General features: G+C 36.9%; 1 non-coding gene across 1 annotated transcript; it reads left to right on the plus strand.

Moving 5' to 3' along the window:
* Positions 1–10,940: 10,940 nt before the first annotated feature.
* Positions 10,941–11,047, plus strand: LOC118902951. The gene has a single exon (XR_005021661.1). It is a non-coding gene; the product is annotated as a U6 spliceosomal RNA (small nuclear RNA).
* Positions 11,048–14,966: the final 3,919 nt, after the last annotated feature.

Below are 14,966 nucleotides of genomic sequence, written 5' to 3' on the forward strand. Positions count from 1 at the left end.
AATTTTTTTATTTTTAATAATTTATTTTTATTTTTTATTTTAATAACTTTATTTTTCTCTTTCTTTCTTTTTTTTCCTCCCTTTTCTTCCAAGCTGTGTGGCTGACACAGTCTTGGTTCGGGTGTTAGGCCTGAGACTCTTAGGTGGGAGAGCCAAGTTCAAGACATTGGACCACCAGAGACTTCCTGGACCCAAGTAAGATCAAATGGCAAAAGCTCTCCCACAGACCTCCGCCACAATGCTAAGACCCAGCTGCACTCAACGACCAGCAAGCTACAGGGCTGAACACCCAATATCAAACAACTAGCAAGACAGGAACACAAACCCACCCATTAGCAGAGAAGCTGCCTAAAATCATAATAAGTTCAAAGACACCTCAAAACACAACACCAGATGCGTCCTACCAACCAGAAAGACAAGATCCAGCCTCATCCACCAGAACACAGGCACCAGTCTCCTCCACCAGGAAGCCTACACAACCCACTGAACCAACCTTACCCACTTGGAGTAGACGCCAAAAAAAAAACAGGAACTATGAACCTGCAGCCTGTGAAAAGGAGACCCAAAATGCAGTAAGTTAAGCAAAATGAGAAGACAGAGAAATACACAGCAGATGAAGGAGCAAGGTAAAAACCCACCAGACCAAACAAATAAAGAGGAAATAGACAGTCTACCTGAAAAAGAATTCAGAGCAATGAGAGTAAACAGGATCCAAAATCTTGGAAATAGAATGGAGAAAATATAAGAAACATTTAACAAGGACCTAGAAGAACTAAAGAACAAACAAACAATGATGAACAAAACAATAAATGAAATTTAAAATTCTCTAGAAGGAATCAATAGCAGAATAACTGAGGCAGAAGAACGGATAAGTGACCTGGAAGATAAAATAGTGGAAATAACTATCACACAGCAAAATAAAGAAAAAAGAATGAAAAGAATTGAGGGCAATCTCAGAGACCTCTGGGACAACATTAAACACACCAACATTCAAATTCCAAGGGTGCCAGAAGAAGAAGAGAAAAAGAAAGGGACTGAGAAAATATTTGAAGAGATTATAGTTGAAAACTATATGGGAAAGGAAATAGTCAGTCAAGTCCAGGAAGTGCAGACAGTCCCATACAGGATAAGTCCAAGGAGAAACACACAAAGACACATATTAATCAAACTATCACAAATTAAATACAAAGAAAAAATATTAAAAACAACAAGGGAAAAGCAACAACTAACATACAAGGGAATCCCCATAAGGTTAACAGCTGATCTTTCAGCAGAAACTCTGCAGCCAGAAGGGTGTGGCAGGACATATTTAAAGTGATGAAAGGGAAAATCCTACAACCAAGATTACTCTACCCAGCAAGGATCTCAATCAGATTCAATGGAGAAATTAAAACCTTTACAGACAAGCAAAAGCTAAGAGAATTCAGCACCACAAAACCAGCTCTACAACAAATGCTAAAGGAACTTCTCTAGGCAGGAAACACAAGGGAAGGAAAAGACCTACAATAACAAACCCCAAACAATTAAGAAAATGGTAATAGGCACATACATATCTATGATTACCTTAAATGTAAATAGATTAAATGCTCCAACCAAAAGACATAGACTGGCTGAATGGATACAAAAACAAGACCCATATATATGCTGTCTACAAGAGACCCACTTCAGACCTAGGGACACATACAGACTGAAAGTGAAGGGATGGAAAAAGATATTCCATGCAAATGGAAATCAAAAGAAAGCTGGAGTAGCAATTCTCATATCAGATGAAATACACTTTAAAATAAAGACTATTATAAGACACAAAGAAGGACACTACATAATGATCAAGGGATCAATCCAAGAAGAAGATATAACAATTGTAATTATTTATGCACCCAACATAGGAGCACCTCAATACATAAGGCAAATGCTAACAGCCATAAAAGGGGAAATCAACAGTAACACAATCATAGTAGAGGACTTTAACACCCCAATTTCACCAATGGACAGATCATCCGAAATGAAAGTAAATAAGGAAACACAAGCTTTAAATGATACATTAAACAAGATGGACTTAATTGATATTTATAGGACACTCCATCCAAAACAACAGAATACACTTTCTTCTCAAGTGCTCATGGAACATTCTCCAGGATAGGTCATATCTTGGGTCACAAATCAAGCCTTGGTAAATTAAAGAAAATTGAAATCGTAGCAAGTTTCTTTTCCGACCACAATGCTATAAGACTAGGTATAAATTATAGGAAACAAATCTGTAAAAAATACAAATACATGGAGGCCAAACAGTACACTACTTAATAACTAAAAGATCACTGAATAAATCAAAGAGGAAATTAAAAAATACCTAGAAACAAATGACAATGAAAACACGACCACCCAAAACATATGGGATGCAGCAAAAGCAGTTCTAAGAGGGAAGTTTATAGCAATACAATCCTACCTCAAGAAACAAGAAACAGCTCAAGTAAACAACCTAACTTTACACCTAAAGCAATTAGAGAACGAAGAACAAAAAACACCCAAAGTTAGCAGAAGGAATGAAGTCATAAAGATCAGATCAGAAATAAATGAAAAAGAAATGAAGGAAACACTAGCAAAGATCAATAAAACTAAAAACCGGTTCTTTGAGAAGATAAACAAAATTGATAAACCATTAGCCAGACTCATCAAGAAAAAAAGGGAGAAGACTCATATCAATAAAATTAGAAATGAAAAAGGAGATTTAACAACTGACACTGCAGAAATACAAAGGATTATGAGACATTACTACAAGCAACTATATGACAATAAAATGGACAAACTGGAAGAAATGGAAAAATTCTTAGAAAAGCACAACCTTCCGAGACTGAACCAGGAAGAAATAGAAAATATAAACAGACGAAACACAAGCACTGAAATTGTAACTGTGATTAAAAATCTTCCAACAAACAAAAGCCCAGGACCAGATGACTTCACAGGTGAATTCTATCCAACATTAACAGAAGAGCTAACACCTATCCTTCTCAAACTCTTCCAAAATACAGCAGAGAGAGGAACACTCCCAAACTCACTCTACAACGTCACCATCACCCTCATACCAAAACCAAAGATACTACCAAAAAAAGAAAATTACATACCAGTATCACTGATGAACATAGATGCAAAAATCATCAACAAAATACTAGCAAACAGAATCCAACAGCACATTAAAAGGATCATACACGATGATCAAGTGGGGTTATCCCAGGAATGCAAGGATACTTCAGTATGTGCAAATCAATCAAAGTGATACACCATACTAACAAATTGAAGGAGGAAAACCATATGATCATCTCAATAGATGCAGAAAAAGCTTTTGACAAAATTCAACACCCATTTTTGATAAAAACCCTCCAGAGAGTAGGCATAGAGGGAACTTACCTCAATATAATAAAGGCCACATATGACTAACCCACAGCTAACATCAGTCTCAATGTTGAAAAAGTGAAACCATTTCCAGTAAGATCAGGATCCAGACAAGGTTGCCCACTCTCACCACTATTATTCAACATAGTTTCAAAATTTTAGCCACAGGAATCAGAGAAGAAAAAGAAATAAAAGGAATCCAAATCGGAAAAGAAGAAGTAAAACTATCACTGTTTGCAGATGACATGATACTATACATAGAGAATCCTAAAGATGCTACCAGAAAACTCCTAGAGCTAATCAATGAATTTGGTAAAGTAGCAGGATACAAAATTAATGCACAGAAATCTCCTGCATTCCTATACACTAATGATGAAAAACCTGAAAGTGAAATTAAGGAAACATTCCCATCTACCATTGTAACAAAAAAATAAAACACCTAGGAATAAACCTACCTAAGGAGACAAAAGTCCTGTATGCAGAAAACTATAAGACACTGATGAAAGAAATTAAAGATGATACAAATAGATGGAGAGATATACCATGTTCTTGGATTGGAAGAATCAACATTGTGAAAATGACTATACTACCTAAAGCAATCTACAGATTCAATGCAATCCCTATCAAACTACCAATGGCATTTTTCACAGAACTAGAACAAAAAATTTCAAAATTTGTATGGAAACACAAAAGACCCTGAATAGCCAAAGCAATCTTGAGAAAGAAAAATGGAGCTGGAGGAATCAAGCTCACTGACTTCAGACTATACTACAAAACTACAGTAATCAAGACAGTATGGTACTGGCACAAAAACAGAAATATAGATCAATGGAACAAGATAAAATGCCCAGATAAACCCACACACATATGGTCACCTTATCTTTGATAAAGGAGGCAAGAATATACAATGGAGAAAAGACAGCCTCTTCAATAAGTGGTGCTGGGAAAACTGGACAGCTACATATAAAAGAATGAAATTAGAACACTCCCTAACACCACACACAAAAATAAACTCAAAATGGATTGAAGACCTAAATGTAAGGCCAGACACTATAAAACTCATAGAGGAAAACGTAGGCAGAACACTCTATGACATAAATCACAGCAAGATCCTTTTTGATCCACCTCCTAGAGAATGGAAATAAAAACAAAAATAACCAAATGGGACTTAATGAAACTTAAAACCTTTTGCACAGCAAAGGAAACCATAAACAAGACGAAAAGACAACCCTCAGAATGGGAGAAAATATTTGCAAATGAAGCAACTGACAAAGGATTAATCTCAAAAATATACAAGCAGCTCATGCAGCTCAATATCAAAAAAACAGAAAACGCAATCCAAAAATGTGCAGAAGACCTAAATAGACATTTCTCCAAAGAAGATATACAGATTGCCAAAAAACACATGAAAGGATGCTCAACATCACTGATCATTAGAGAAATGCAAATGAAAACTACAATGAGGTATCACCTCACACCAGTCAGAATGGCCATCATCAAAAATCTACAAACAACAAATGCTGGAGAGGGTGTGGAGAAAAGGGAACCCTCTTGCACTGTTGGTGGGAATGTAAATTGATACAGCCACTATGGAGAACAGTATAGAGGTTCCTCAAAAAACTAAAAATAGAACTACTATACAACCGAGCAATTCCACTACTGGGCACATACCCTGAGAAAACGATAATTCAAAAAGAGTCATGTACTACAATGTTCATTGCAGCTCTATTTACAGTAGCCAGGACATGGAAGCAACCTGTGTCCATCGACAGATGAATGGATGAAGAAGATGTGGCACATATATGCAATGGAATATTACTCAGCCATAAAAAGAAACGAAATTGAGTTATTTGTAGTGAGGTGGATGGACCTAGATACTGTCATACAGAGTGAAGTGAGTCAGAAAGAGAAAAACAAATACCGTATGCTAACACATACATATGGAATCTTTAAAAAAAAGTGGCTTTGAAGAACCTAGGGGCAGGACAGGAATAAAGACGCTGACATAGAGAATGGACCTGAGGAGACGGGGAGGGGGGAGGGTATGCTGGGACAAAGTGAGAGAGTGGTATGGACATATATACACTACTAAATGTAAAATAGACAGCTAGTGGGAAGCAGCCGCATAGCACAGGGAGATCAGTTAAGTGCTTTGCATCCACCTAGAGGGGTGGGATAGGGAGGGCGGGAGGGAGACGAAAGAGGGAAGAGATATGGGAACATATGTACACATATAGCTGATTTACTTTGTTATACAACAGAAACTAACACACTATTGTAAAGCAATTATACTCCAGTAAAGATGTGTAAAAAATAATAATATCATGTTTTTTTAAAAAATGGAATCTGTGAGGAAACAACTTAGAGGAAAATAGTTGCACAATTACCTAGATGTATAGTACATGCTTGAATCAAGGATATACTGTGTTTTATGATAGATACCCGCTCTTCTCTTTCCTACTGAATTATATTCAATAAATGCCCAGAAGGAAAGAACTATGTCTCACCTTTCTTGATATTTTCCACGGTCCCTTCTGTACAGCATTGCTCAATAAATATTTGTTAACTAAATGAATTCCTAAGAGAAGAAGCTATCTTCAAAAACAGTTACATCCTGAAGGTTTTTTGTTTTTGTGTTTTAACTAACTAGAAAAGGGATTTAGGAAATCAACCAATCTTTGAATAATCATTAAGTATTAGTTGGAAATTGCTTAACTACCCAAACATAGGAATATTCTTGGGGAAACCAAAAAATAAAAATAAAAAAGGAGAGTCCAATCTGAAGGGCTAATATCCTGGAAGGATAAATAAGGATTATATAAAGGAAACCAAAATAAATAACAACCACTATGTAAGAGGACACAAAGTAGAGAGGCATGGACTCAAGTGCTATGAAGAGTGGTTATCAAAATTATTAAGGAACCCAAAGAGTTTTCTTTAAATGTAAGCTAATCTGTTGACTTTTGCCACTTTTAATAAGTTAAAGCAAGATTTTAAAGAATTCGTTAAGTCTGTTTTAAAATAACGATAAAAATTCATTTTATGTTAACCGTAATATTTATTTTGAGGAAAAATAATTTTATCAAAATAAAAAAATAAGTCAGAAGAGACATTTTTTCAAATCTCTTTAATGTTGGGCTTAATAGAAGTCAGCTGGATTCTCCTATCTGCTTCTGCATTCATTCTGTCGAGATTCCACATGTCAAGTAACCTCTGGAAAATTCCACACTATAATCCTGAGAAGATAGAGAGAAAGGCTAATAACATCTTAGTCTGATTATGAAAATAGTTTTGATTTCACCACTGATCCCCTGTAGGATGTAAGCACCCCGGGGTCACTGGTCCACACTTTGGGAATCTCTCACATAGGAAATCTGAGAAACAGAGAGTGATAAGATTGGAAGAGTAGGAGAAACTTTAATGGGACATATTTTGTAGTGTGTATACTGGAAGAAATTCAAGTTAAAGACTTGGATTTGAGACTTCATAAGTCATTTAAACCTTTCTGCCTTTCAATTTCATTGTCTCCTCTATGCAAGGTTGCTGTAAGAATGTAATGAGCCAGCTTATATATAAAGGTTTTGTGAACTATAAGACTTTTATACCCACTATTATTTTTGTTTAGCATAACCTTGAATTGGGATTCAAAGGATGGATACTTAGCATATGGATGTCTAGATCAGAGAGAGTGGAAATATTCCATTTTAGTACTATGTCTAATGATCACTTTAGTCCTCATTTCATTGCCCTACTGAAATATTTGACACTGTTTCTGTCTGTTTAAACACTTTCTTTATTGGACCATCCATCAGAATTCTGCTCCCCATTTTCTTACCTGGCCACTCCTCCTCAGTCATCTTTGCTGGCTCCATCTGTTCTCTCTGAGCAATACCATTGACCTTCCCCAGGGCACTGGCCTTACCCTCTTTTCCACTCCGTCTACACTCCTTCCTAAGCAACCTCATCCCATCTCATGGCCTTAAATAGCATCTCTGTGCTGATGAATCACAAAGTTGCATCCCTAACTTGAAAAACCAGCTGCCTATTTTGCATATCTACTTAGATGTCCAGTGAGAAGCTCATACTTCATAGGTCTACAAGCAAACCCTACATCCACGTTACTGAGCAATCTCCTATTCCTGATTCCCTTCCTGTTCCCATAGTTTACAGGACTCCTTGACCTTCTAACACACCCTGCAGGCTCTGCCTCAAGTCTTTTTTACAGCCTTTCTCTCTACCTACAGTTCTCCCTCCAAACACACCGGTGGCTCCCTTTTTATTTAATCTTTGCTCTAATGTCACTTTCTCAGTCAGATCTGTTTAAAAACTGCAAGCTCATTAAAATTTGCAAATCTTTGCTCCCCACTCTTTCCTGCCACGTTCTATCCTACGTATTATCTATACTATAGCATAAATTATATACTCAAAAATTATATATTTATTATATATTTATTTACTTTTTATTTTGGGTTTTTTTTTCCCTTGGGCACCAATTTTGCTTATTTTCTTTCTACATAAGCTCCATAAGGACAAGAATTCTTGCTTTATTCACTGATCTCTGTATTCCCAGGTTTTAGAATACATAGTGCAGCCAGTAGTCTCTCAAATGTTTGTTTAATGTATAAATGTCTAGATCAAAATCTGAGGGGCTGGCATTAAGAAGGAGCAGAAAATGTCCCTGGTGAGGCCAAAAAGGCGAAGAGGGAAAAGTGGGAGGAGGCAAACATGGTAAGTGTAAACTGAGCCTGACCGGAAGAGGGTTCATGCTGTAGAGCAGTAGATGGAAATGTGTTCTTAACAACGATCAAAGGTAACCTCAAAAAAGGCTTTCATAGTATGTTGTGGGGTCTTCTTCCATGGACACTGCTTGAAATTGAGAGGCTTTTCTCAGCTATTGTCAGGTTAATAATTAAGCTATCTGCAGGCAGAGGCTGAATGAAATGACTTCTTGGTTCTATGTCCTGTGATATATGAATATGAATTCCAGCTTGAAAACAAATCCCTCATGAGTCAGTATGCACCCAGTCTATTACCTAACATATACAAATATATATAAAATTTACGTTAGATAAACCTATTTTTGACAGACTGTTAATAATAGAGTGAGAGGGACTGAGTGAGAATACAGATTGAGGAGGATTTGAATTACCTTCTATGATGGTTAGTAAGTTATTTTTTAAGTTATATTTTGGTTTTACCAACTTGCCAAAAATTATGTCAGCAACTAGATTTCAATTTTTTTGTTTTAATATCTTGATGGTTACCACACTATTACAAAGCGTTTCGCAGTCCTCAATAAAGCTAAAATTTTCAACAAGGGAAAACTTGTAGGGCCAAGTTTAGAGGTTAAAAACTCAGTAATGAATGTTCTTGTTCTTGTGGGTTATCTCAGATCCTTAGAATTATTTTAATGTCATTTTTAATGTGAATTTCCATGCTATTTTAATTCATTAGTCATGGGCTATCATTTTTCGAAGTAATTACTGTAATTTCATCAAATGACATAATTATAGTAAATACTTTGATGTAATTACCATAAATATGGAAAGAGACACCCAAAGGTGTAATAATGTCACAAACTAAGATATTTATGATGTGTAAAGACAAATTATGATGACATTTATGACATGTAATAACATCACAGAGCTCTATGTTTATGTTGTATAAAGAATAATGATATAAATAGAATGTAAAATTACATCATGTAGACTAATTTATTTTATAAATAGTATAGAAACTTGAGAGCTCTATAAGGCTTCAGGTTCAGATTAATAGATCATTGCCACTTTTAGGCATTTCTCCCTTTGATCCCTAATAAATGACTCTGTTATTTTATTAAGGGTAAAAACATTCCCTCTTAAAAGCACAGACATAGACACAAAGCAGAAACACAAAATTGAGAAACCTTGTTTGGTGCTTGAAAAAAATATTCATTTCAAGCATCAAAAAAAGTAGCTGTATGGAAGAAAAGTCAATGTTTGGTCCGTATTGTCCATGGAGACTAACAGGTCACATCAGTATTTTCTTAAAAAGGAGACAGCTTGACCATTTGACACTTACCAAAGCAGACACCTATTTAATTAAAAGATTTCTTCTCTTGTCACATTATTAAGTTTTATGTCCATGAAGAAATAACTTTGCATGCCTACATTCTGACTATTGGAATAATGTGAAAATAGGCTTCAAAGAAAAAGGAAAGAAAACCACAAGCTTGAAGCAAAGTCTAATTTTGTGAACTTAATTAGTTCTTGTTGTTAGACTGAGGCAGAAATATATCTTAAAAATAATTCCTGCTGCAAAGTTGTAGCTTAGAGTGAAAAGTATTATGAACATCAGTTAGTTTAGTTATGATATCATTAGTGATCAGCGTCTTTCTGATATCAAGAGAAACCCAATGTCAGAAGATAGCCTTTTCCTAATGGATTAGTTGAAGGATTTTTTTGGAGCATTCCTTGGTCTGATCACATCCTGAGGCTGGAATTTAGTAGTCTGAGATAGTCATTCTCTTTCCTTCTATTCTCTAGTGCAGTTTAAAGACACTTTCCACTCTGCAGCCTTAGTGTTCTTCATGGCCTTGATAAGGTTTTAGGGTAAGTTATTTTTCCTTCCATGGACACATAATTCCAGGTGACTATAGTAATAATTTTCTCAACTGTTTTGCCACTTTTCACTGTGGGCTGCCAAAGCTCCATTCACTAATAACAAGTGGATTACTCTTGTTTTTTTGTTTGCAAAACCAATCAGACCCAACAGTAAATGTACAGATTCCTATTTCCTTGAAGATCCATTGCTTACAATCACTTCTGATCCCAATTTCTGCCTTGGTAAGGGTTCTTAATTGCAAACAACAGAATCTACTCCAGCTAGTTTGAGCACTAAACAAATTTGTCATACTCTGGAGTTCATTAATCTGCATAAAGTCCAATAAATTAGACTCAGAAGCTACACCATCAGGAAAAAACCCAAATATGCCACTGGAACGCTTGCAGGCATAATACCACTTCCACAGACACAGTGTAACCCTTCTCTGGGAAGATCAGCATAGAAACTTGGAAAGCTACTTCTAGGACCCCTGTCCCTGTTACATCTGATAGCTCAATGCCCCTGTGCCATATTCCTTGACACAGGTCAGCAAAATGAGGAAGTCCTCTTTCTTCACTACAGGGTGCTCTCTGCTACAGGGAAGTCATCATCTTGTTCCATCTGATTGTTGGGACCTAGATTGCATGGCTGTGTCTCACCTGCAAAGGAGACAGAAAGGTGAAGTCCTGGCCTCGAACTTGGAGAAGAGAGAATCATAATGCAGAAAGCTACCTTAAAATATAGAAATGGTTTTCAAAAGTTTTGGGGCTGACTTAAACTTCACTCATGACCGCTATATCTGGGAAATACTCCATGGGACCTCAGGTTTAGAAAACATGTGGAGATATTTTAAAATGTTCCCAACCATCTCATTCAAGCTTTACCATTCGATTAAATTTAAAAAGCACTTGGATGCTTTGAAGTGCCTCCCAATATGTCTCAGTGACTCTGCCGTTTAGAATCAGGGTGTGGTGCTTGCTTCGGCAGCACAGATACTAAAATTGGAACGATACAGAGAGGATTAGCATGGCCCCTGCGCAAGGATGACACGCAAATTCGTGAAGCGTTCCATATTTTTTAAAGCAATTATACTCCAATAAAGATGTTAAAAAAAAAAAAGAATCAGGGTGTGGTGATGGAGATGAATATACAAATAGACCCGGGTCTGAATGGGTCTGAATTGCTAAAGTAAATCATTGTTCTAAACTAAATGTCATTACACTTTATGAAGTTTCATCTGTCATCAGGCTCCCAATATCAATCTAAAATGCTACCATAGGACCGAGCAATTCCACTCCAAGGTATATATCCAAAAAACACTAATTCAGAGAGAGGCATACACCCCAATGTTCATAGAAGCATTATTTACATTTGCCAGGGTATGGAAACAACCTAAGTGCCCATCAACAGATGAATGGATAAAGAGGATGTGAGATATATATATATAACGGGATACTACTCAGCAAGAAAAAAATGAAATTTTGCCATTTGCAGCAACATGGATGGACTTGGAGGGCATTACACTAAGTGAAATAAGTCAGACAGAGAAAGGCAAATACTGTATGATATCACTTATATGTGGAATCTAAAAAATATGACAAACTACTGAATAGAACCAAAAGGAAGCAGACTCACAGCTATAGAGAACAAACTAGTGGTTGGGGGAGGGGTGGGGGGAGAGGGAGGAGCTGTATAGGGGAGGCGGAGTGGGAGGTATAAACTACTGGGTGTAAGATAGGCTCAAGGATGTGTGTGCAACACGGGGAATACAGCCAATATTTTGTAATAACTGTAAGTGGAAAGTAACCTTTAAAAATTGTATAACAAAGTTTTAAAAATTAAAAATTAAAAATAAATACATAGGGCTTCCCTGGTGGCGCAGTGGTTGAGAATCTGCCTGCCGATGCAGGGGACACGGGTTCGAGCCCTGGTCTGGGAAGATCCCACATGCCACGGAGCGACTAGGCCCGTGAGCCACAACTGCTGAGCCTGCGCGTCCGGAGCCTGTGCTCCGCAACGGGAGAGGCCGCGACAGTGAGAGGCCCGCGCACCGCGATGAAGAGTGGCCCCCGCTCGCCGCAACTGGAGAAAGCCCTCGCACAGAAACGAAGACCCAACGCAGCCATAAACAAATAAATAAATAAAATTTTAAAAATAAATAAATAAATAAATACATACATACATAAGATATCTTTGATTTCTACTAAATTACTAGGGTTCCCCACAACATATCTGCCACATACTAACTGATTTTTCTGTAAATGACTTCAGCCACAGTTTCTCAAAACGATATGTCAGGCAGGGTAGTCAGTACCAGTCCGTCACTGTGGTAGCCCTGAACGTTAGAATAAGCCTCTTTTAGTCAATGATTTTCATTTTGGAGAAGATGGTCCCAGTGATTCAGTATCACAGCTAAAATATGTTAAGTGTCCACACTTAGCTGAAGACCCTGTTTCCGGGCGAAGTTGCTCTCTGGTCTAGCTCAAATTTTAAGTAGTTTTCCCAAAATGAAAGCTCACCTCACAATCCTTCATAATGAGCATTCTGACAGGTTGAAACACAAACAAAAATAGAAAGGAAAAATAATCCCCCCCAAATTTACAGGATTTTCCAGATGTTTGGGGGTGAGGTAAATCATTAAAACCTACGAGAAATTTAGTCTCCTGTCGTGAAAAACACAAGGTCTACTTTGATAAAACCTAGCTAAGAAACTGAGGAAAGAAAGTCAGAATAAAATAATTTCTTTCCAAAGCATTGAGAAGCTAATAGACGAATGTTTCAGAATGTATATATTTAGCAAAGAGATGACATAAACAGAACTTGCTGGTAAGATTGGAGAGTACAGAAAAATTATATTTTTAGTGATTGTTAGTTTTCTACAGCAGAATATGCTCTTAGGTCTAATATCAGTGTTCCCAGGACAGATGTGCAAAATGATTCAATCCCAATTTCAACTCCATTTTGCTCTATGTTTTTTTTTTTTTAAACCACATTACAGCAATAGTTTCTTAATCACTAGAATTACTTGCCATTCAAAGCCTAAGTAGTGTAATTGTAACCAGCTCTTTTATTTTCCACTTTATTCCATTTTAAATTAGTTTTATGGCAACCAACTGTTTTGGAGTTTTGATTGAAAGCTCCACTTTCTTTAGACCATCTTTAATTAAAAGACATCTGAATGGGAAGACTTTCTGAATAGGTTAGTTAGAACAATGGATGCTGCCAGATCTCCGCATCAGATATTAGGGGTGCTCCAAGGAGGCATTAAACAGCCCAGAATGGTCAGTGTATTTAGAACCTGTGAATTCTGAACCTGACTCAATTCCTGCCTTCCTGTGTGCTGCCCTTGACAGATAATCTAACCTCTCTCGCTTCTGTTTTTATCATCTGTTGAATTAAGGATGGTGGAACAGTATGCTTGTCAACTTGCCATGCTATGACAAGGGATATGTTTGAAACTCACGGAAAGTGTTTTGTCCATCTCCTCAGCAAAATGAAACAAGCCCCTATTGTGTTTTAAGGGTGAACTCAATTGTCTGATTTATGCTGTCACATGTTTGCAAAGAGTGTAAATTGATTTTCACTCAAAACAGACTGAAAAGCCCAAGTGCTTGCCAAACTCGAAATCGCTAACCTATCTGGAAAAGCTCACCCAAGCCCATGGAATCTGAGGGACTATAAATGTTTAAATCTGATGCTTGGAGAAAGCGACTCCAGCAAGAATCATTCCACAGAGGCAGGCTAACTGTAAGCTACACAAACAAACAAACAATCCTTCCAACAGTGAAACAGTCAGTTTTTCTCCAAATTGATTAAATTTCAGTACAACTAGACTGAAGAAGCTTCACACATATTTGTTCTGAGAAAACTAATTTCTCAAGGCAGATATGCAGAGTTTACACAGGCTGATTTTTTTTAGCGGGGGTAGTACTTAATAAGTGTAGTTGACTTGGGGTAGACTTGGAAATTCCTGAGCGTTGGGAAAAACTCAGTAACATCATGACTTGCTATTTCATTGCATTTATACATCGTGGCCAAGAACTTAATCTCAGCTATGGACAACCCTGGGTTTGAAATCCAGTTCCACATCTTAATAATCTGTGCTTACTTTCATCATAGGGCTGCTGTGAGGGTTATCAAGGAGAAGTCCACAGTGAGATGCACATCGTAAATGATGAGTGTTGTTCAAATCCACTGAATCACTTTATTCTTATAGTTATTTTTAATGAGAAAGATGTAAATATGCTCTATAATTTTCGATAGTGACCCACCATTCAGGTTTGTCCAGGACTGGGATTTTTCAAGAATGTGGGACGTTCAACGCTAAGAGGAGGAGAGTCCTTGGCAAACTGGGATGGCTGTCACCATAGCTTTTACTAAGCAGCTACTAAGACACAGTGAGTCAAAATTGTGCCAAAAGTTAGTGCAACCCTGGGAAAGAATCAAAACCCACTGTATGCTTTTTACTTGACCATTTAGCCCTCAGTGTCATAAACATGACAGCTATGAGTGCAGTCCTCTCCTGCATTTAATTATTCAGCAAATGAGATGAACAAAAAAGGAAACAGATGTTTCCACAAACTTTTATTGAAGATATACTATGCGCACAATGTGGTTGAAATGATAAATACATGACTCCATAAGTGAGAAAGTGTGATAGGTGCTACAATAAAGGTAAGTGTAAAGTACAGTTGGGAACAAATTTTGGTTTATTTCCAAGATCATAGTGTGAATATTTGCTAATGTCTGCTTCCCTCAAGAGATTATAAACTCCTTGACATCAGGACATGTGCACGTCTTCTTCACATATAAGTCTACAGTATTTACAACTGTGCCATGTAATAACCACCCTGTAATCATTTATTAAATAAATCTTTATATGATATTGAAAGTATGCTCCTACAGCACACTGTCATAACATCATCAACTGAGTATTTCTTACAAGAAATATGTTGAAATCTGAAAGATGTCCAGATCAAGACATTTGTCTGACAATG

This window comes from Balaenoptera musculus, chromosome 10, assembly GCF_009873245.2.
Source record: "Balaenoptera musculus isolate JJ_BM4_2016_0621 chromosome 10, mBalMus1.pri.v3, whole genome shotgun sequence".
NCBI lineage: Eukaryota > Metazoa > Chordata > Mammalia > Artiodactyla > Balaenopteridae > Balaenoptera > Balaenoptera musculus.